Source organism: Columba livia, chromosome 25 (genome assembly GCF_036013475.1).
Source record: "Columba livia isolate bColLiv1 breed racing homer chromosome 25, bColLiv1.pat.W.v2, whole genome shotgun sequence".
Lineage (NCBI taxonomy): Eukaryota > Metazoa > Chordata > Aves > Columbiformes > Columbidae > Columba > Columba livia.
The window spans coordinates 581,404-588,188 of record NC_088626.1 but is presented as its reverse complement, the minus strand read 5'-3'; positions in this window follow the sequence as shown (position 1 = coordinate 588,188).

Genomic DNA, 6,785 nt, shown 5'->3' with positions numbered 1-6,785 from the left:
CACTCAGGAACGGCCGCTGCTGCAGACCCGGCCCTTCCCAGTGGTGTACGCAGGCCATGCTCCACCGAGGAGCAGGAACACGGCAACTCTAGCACGGAGCACCCCAAAAACTCTCCACACAAACAGGCAAGCATGTGCACCTTCTGCTCAGTCTCAGCTGGCGCCACATTGGGTGCCAAAACCAGAGGGCAAAGCGGGATGGATATTGCCAGGCCAGTGATGCCAGCCTGTCCTTACCCTCCCATGTGGGAGCCCACCCCACAGAGCCCCAGTTTGTGCGGCTCACACCAGCCCCCCGAGCTGCATGGCTCAGGGTAACGGGTGGTGCAGGAGGCACAGGAGCAGCCCCAGCCGGAGTGCGAGCCAGGGCACCCCAGAATGAAGACATCTCTGGCTGGCAGTGAAAGACCTGTGCGAGGCAATGTGCAAGTGATTAAGTCATAACAGGGAAGAGGACAGGCTGAATTAGCCCTGTCAATCACCAGAGCTATATTTGAACCAAATGCTGGGCATCCATCTTCAGGAGCAGCCTCTTGCTGGTTCAGGCAACTGTTCAGCTTGCCATGCCAAGACCCACGGAACATTTCCTTACAGCATGACAGATGTGCAGACAGAAGAAGGGGGGAAGGTAACACACCTGCTGGGATGCTGTTCTCCCAGCAAGCTGAATGTGGGCAGCGTTTGGATGACAGCAGAGCCAACCCAAACCCCCATGGGCACAACTCGCCCCACACACTCTGCTCCAGAGCACCCGTGTCTCCCTCTCAGCTTTTGTTGGCCCTGAAATAGACCTTATGGGTTTGCACCCTCATGATGGAAAGGGAACAGGTTCATACCGCTGCTGCTGCTGTTCCTTGGGGGTGGTTTTCTCCTTCATTGCATCAACAGGACCCAAGTCCTTGGGCCTTTATAAGTGAAGGTGTTTGCAAACAGCAAAAAACTAGAGAAAACCATCCCGTGCTCCTGGGAGGCTCCAGGATTCAGCTGCTGCCTCGCTGGCCTCATCCCTGCCCGTGCTCCTGGACCAGGGGCCATGTGCTGGGCTCTTCCACACGTGCATTTGTGCTGGTGATGCCATTTCAGATGCTAATTTCACAGGAACCTGGGCGTGTTTCAGTTTAGCTGCAGCTAATCAAGAACAGGATTAAGAAAAACTTAAAGTAGGTCTCAGTTACCACAACAGCTGAACAACTCACATGTGTCAGGCAAAGCGCCGGGACAGGCTGCGAGCAGCAGCCGGCGGGAGCAGCATCAAAGGCGCAGGTTGGGCTCAGCTGGGGAGGTTTGCTGAGCTGCTGGGTACTGCCCGGTGCTCTGGAAACTGGAGAACCCATCCTGGGCTTTGCGCTGGTTTAGTAAATCCCACCTCAAACCCCACAGGCAGCTGGGCTGGGGCAGCTCACTCCTGTGGGGCTGCTGAGCCCCCTTCCCATGCTGCTGGTGGGGATTTTGCTCCTGTTGTGGGAGCTGCAGGGTCACTATTAGAGATCAATCCTTTCTGCCTGGGACAGTGAACCAGCTGCTGACGGAGGGCAGGAGGTGGCCAGGCCCATGGCAGGGACACGGGGGTGTCCCCCTGTGTCGTGTGCACGCACAGATACACCCTCCCGGCTCCATGTCTGCGCGCTCAGCACCGCCAGGCTGCCCACCTCCACCTCCGCTCGCCAGCCCAAGGCTGTGGGGTGGCCTTCGGCTACCACCCACCGCAACCCACTCCCAGCTGCCGCGTCACCCACCGCATGGTGAATCCACACCATCCCCACGGTCACAGCACCGGTGATGCTGGGGCAGCTGCCCTCGCCCACCCAGGCAGGTTCCCCCATCCCCAGAGTGTTCTAGTGGGAAGCAGAGTGTGAAGAGGGGGCACAGAAAGGGCTGAGCTGGAGCAGAGCCCAGCACAATAGAGCGGCTCCCCCCTGACCTTGCCTTCCCAGTTAAAGATCTGCAGCTCTCCCCTCCTCCCCACTACAAAGGGGCTCTTTTCAGCCCCTAATTCTGCATTTAGAAAACAAAAGCAGATGCATCTAGTTTGGGTTTGGAGAGGGGGAGGCAAGAGCAAATGCTGAAGAACAAAGAGCTTTCCCTGACAGATCAGACTGACAAAGACTTTGTCAGCTCCATCCCTGCCTGAAAAGGCCGGGGCACATCAGGGTGCGGGGCTCCTTGCAGGCAGCTGCCGGGCGGTGGCTGCGAGCCCGTGCGAGCGGCAGCACACATGTGCACAGCGCTGCTCCCGGGACGCGCGCGCAGGCCCTGGCGGTGGGACGTGCAGCAGCCGCGCCGCAGCGAGCGCTGAGCGTGCACAAACGTGCAGCCGGGTCTGTGGGAGCATCGCGGGGTGCAGCCTGGCCTGGGTGCAGGTGGGACCCCCGTGTCCATCCCCAGATGGGCGCCAGCACTGGGGAACGGCTGTTCTTGTGCCGCCCACCTTCCTGATCCCCGAGACACGATCATCGCTTCCCCCCCGCCTCCCCTCGCTCAGCACCCTGCAGAGACTTCAGGTGCGTTGTCCGACCTTGGCAAACACTCCCCATCAGCCAGAACATCTGAGTCACAGCGTGGCTCAGCGTGCTGCCCAAGGCCAGCGGCTCGCCAGCCGAGATGCACAGATTCCACTCGCATGTGTCGCCTTAGAGGAGTCAAGACCCTCTTGAGAGTCAGTGGCCGGCCAGGAGCTCTCAGAACACCGACTTTCCCAGGGAAACGTGACACGTGAAAATCAGCAACACCAGGGATGAAGCGTCAGCTCCCAGGCATGATTTGGAAGCCAAGCGCTGCCTTTTACAGGAAACTCCCTCACCGCTGCAGCTCAATAAACTGTTATTAGTGGCTCTGGCTGCAGCTCTGGCTCTGCCGGTGCCCAGCTGGACTCCGGCAGTGTGGCTGGGATGCTGCCGTGCTGGGGTAAAGCTTTGGCACCGGCAAAGCCGTGGCTGCAGGGCCCCAGGCTGGCTCCCCAGCACTCTCCTTGCTCCAAGGTTTCCCTGCAATCAGTGTTGACTCAAACGGGCTTTTTCCTTCCTTGGTTGCATCTCAACAGCACCATGATATCCCCCATCCACTGCTACTTGGCTCCTGTTCTGATGGTGATGAAGGGAAATGCATCATTCAGCAACCCTTGCCTGCCCAAGCATCCTCGTGCTCGGGAGGAAGGGACAGTCCCAGGGATGCTCAGGGCCCCCGCAGCTGCACTGGGTTCTGCAGGAGCTGTATCGAGCCAGCTTAGCCCGGGAGAGCAGGACACCAAAGGCACCCTGCCTTGCCTTCAAAGGGCCCCAGCGCAGCTTTTCTCTCCGCCACCTCCCTGCCCTCGGCGCAGCGTCTCGTTGTAAATCACCGCTGACAGGAGCTCTCTGCCCCTCGCAGGGCAGCTCCTCCCGGCCCCCGCACAGGCCTGCTCTGGAGAAACGGCGCTGGAGCCGGGCCGGGGACGGCTCTGCCGCCCTGGCTTCCCAAATACCAAGGAGCTCATTAAGGCACCACATGATATTTTATTGTCTACAGACAACAATTGGGGCAGGCGGCTGCAGGGTGGTGTTTGCAGCCAGGCAGGTCACAGAGCCATGACCCTCCAGGACAGGGACCCGCTGGCACCCCGGGGCAGGGGCAGGTGGGGGCAAAGGATGCTCAGTGCTCTGCACCCCCTGGGCACCCCAGCACGAAGCTCCAGCCCTCCCCGTGCTGCTCGGCTGCACAGCCATCAGGTAAAGGGCTGAAACTTCCACTGGAGAAAGCTGCTGCCCACGAGAGCCCTGCCCAGTTCGGGTCTCACAGGGGCTCTCTGAGGCAGATAATCCACCGCGGAGGGTCTGCAGCCTCCCCTCACCTTCAGCCCAAGGGGAAGGCTCTTTAGCTCACATGGAGGCGAGCAGCGTGCCCTCAGAATCACAGCATGGATCACCCGTCCGCGATTATTCACTGCAGTGTATCTCCTGGACCAGCCAGGCTTGACTTCTGGCCCCCAATTGATTTGCAGAGGGAAATTAATTACGTTTGTTTGACATTGCCCCCCTTGCACCGAGGCCGGGCTGGTGTATGAATGTCGCACTGTTCCAGCCGGCTGTGATGTCTAATAAGCTGTCCCAGGGGACACCCAACGCTTCCCATTAGCTGCGCTGATGCTCTGCTCACCCCGGGGCTGCTGCAGCTCCAGGGAAGTGCCCGCACACCCAGGCAGGCTCCAGGTAACAAACATCCGTAATTGACAGTATTTATAGCGATACAGGCAAAGAGCAACAGAGAAATCACTTGGGCAGGTCTCCTCCAGCCCTTGGGAGGACGATCCCCATCGCAGCGCCGTGCCAGCCCACGGGGGCTGCTGCAGAGACCCCTTTGGCTGCGGGATCTGCCCCAGCTCCCGGGCTGAGGATGTGCTGGCTGCTCTTCCTCCCGGGGCCAGACCCCTTTTGCTTCCTTGGTGCTGCAAAGATTCTGCCACTCAGATAATCTGATAATAGCGTTTTCCGCACACTGTCATTTAGTAGCCCAATGGCAGCTCCTTTCATCAGGAGAAAGGCTGTAATTATGTGTCATTACCCATGGGCTATGATTTTTCTCCCACTACCTAGACCTGTTTTTTTCTTTCAAGCAACACTTGGGTATTTATAGGGAAAAAAGCCACAGCCAGGAACAAAACAACGGAGATGAAGACTTTCCCCTGCGAGGGTACAAAACGAAAGCAATGGAAAGCAAATTCTAACAGATTGAGAGCCTGGAAGGAAGGACACAAGATGCTGGGTCTCTGTGTCGTTTCCCAGGCTCTGACAAGTAAGGGATCCAGCAGATCCGCTCCCTAGAACTGCTCTCTCATGTGCTGCTTCGCAAAGCTCAGCCTAAGGATGGGTGCCGAGGGGATGGCTGGGCTGGAAGGGGAGTGGGATGGAGGGGTGGTCGGGGCTGGTGGACGCTCCAGAGCTCCCAGCACAGGCTGCTGGTCCCTTTAACACAGGAGTTTTCTCGCAGTTTGTTTCCTGTCTAGACAGCCCCGGAGCAGCCGCTGTATTTATAGAGCGGGGCAGAGCTGTGCCCGCTGGCCCTGCCAAGCCACACAGCCCGACGCTGCTGGCAAGGCCGGACAAAGATGCCTCCCACACGCTGGAAAGGGGACAAGGAGGAAGGCAAAGCAAACCACAGCCAGACCCCAAACTCTCTAACTCCCTCCAGATTGCAAACAGCTCCTCTCACCTCCCCAGCAGCACCGCGGGGCTCCTCTTGCCCTTTCCCTTTAACCCCTTGGGAGGGCCGGTGGAAGATGCACAGCCGTTCCTGCATCCTCCCAGACCAGCCCCAGGCCCTGCCTGCAGCATCCCGGGGAAGGGGCTCGCCATGGGGTGGGAACGGCTTCACAGGGCACCTCCAGCTAGAAATGAAGCAATCACCAGCTCACCCCAGGGCCTCATCCTGATCAACAGCTCCTCAAAACAGCTGCAGTGCTGGGGTAGGCAAGTGGTTTATATACAGAGAGAGCAACAGCCGCACAGGTGCATGAAAGCTTCTTAAATTAGGCTCTTTTTGATTAACTCCTCTGGGCTTGATCTGCAGGGGTGTAGGAAGCATCCTTTGGTGTGCTCCCCTGCCAACATCTGATTTTAAGCTATTACCCTTCTCTTTGCCCTAGCGCCCGTTTGAACTGTTTGGTGCTGCAGGACGCAGGCTGGCTCAGAGGATGGGGTCTGGTGCCCAGAGGTGGCAGCTCCCGTCCCCGCTGCTGAGCACCGAGAAGGTGACACTAAGGGCAACACGGCCAGGTAGCCTGCAGAGGTGCAACATGTAAAGGTTCAGATTGCCCTGATGCCGTCAGGGGCTCCGTGCATGAGGAATTAGAGGAACAGAAGCCGGACCGGGCTTCCAGGAAGCTTCCCCGTGACGGATTTATAGGCACGGTGCCCTTTTTACAGGAGTTCATGCTGAAAACAAGCTGCAGATGCTCTCCTTGGGGTCTCCAGTGAGGAGCCCAGATTTACTGCTGCCATCTCACAGCAGTCCTGGCCGGCAGCTGCCCCCGGGCGGGGGCCGTGGCTGCACCCCGCTCCCAGCACTGCAGCCACTGGGGACGGCTTTGCAGAGCTGAGCTCCAGCCCATCCCGGTGCGCCTGTGCCCCCGGCAGCCGTGTCCCCACGCTGGGACTGTGACAAGGGTCCCTCTGTGCACAGCCTGGCCCGTGTGGGGCAGAGGTTTTCCCTGTTGATCCGGAGGGACCTGGAGGTCGGGCGGTGGCAGGGGGAGTGTGCCGGGTGGCTGCGGGGTCGATTTGGCACGTTGAGGAGTCCCTGTGCCTGGGGGGGTCTGTTTGCTCCCGTCGGAGGAGCTGGGTCTGCCGGGCAGACCGCAAACATCCCCAAATCCCGGGGAATACACTTCCCTTGTTCACCGGGGAATCACCGCAGGGCTGCACACCTAAGCTGGTGCTAGGAAATCTCAGCTCCAGTGTTAAACTGAGCCTTGCAAGACCCTGCTTCTGAGCAGCCCTTACCACAGCAAACCATCCCTCTGTCGAGGCTTTGCCAGCCTGAAGCTCTCGTCCCTTTGCCTGGGGACACTGCAGGGCTGTGACAACTGAACCCCAATTCCCCGGGGGCTCAGTGGTGCTGGGAGCCCGGGACTGAGCCATCGGCTTGTGCAGCGGAGCCCTGGCCAGCCAGCGTGTCCCTGCGTGATGTGGGCGAGGAAATCGCGGGTCCGTGCTGGGCTGGCGTCGGTGGCAGCCGATGCTCCAGCCTCGCCAAATGCAAAGTGTCCTTGTGACAGCAGCCTGAGTGACGGGAGGGGTGACCCTGTTGGGGGT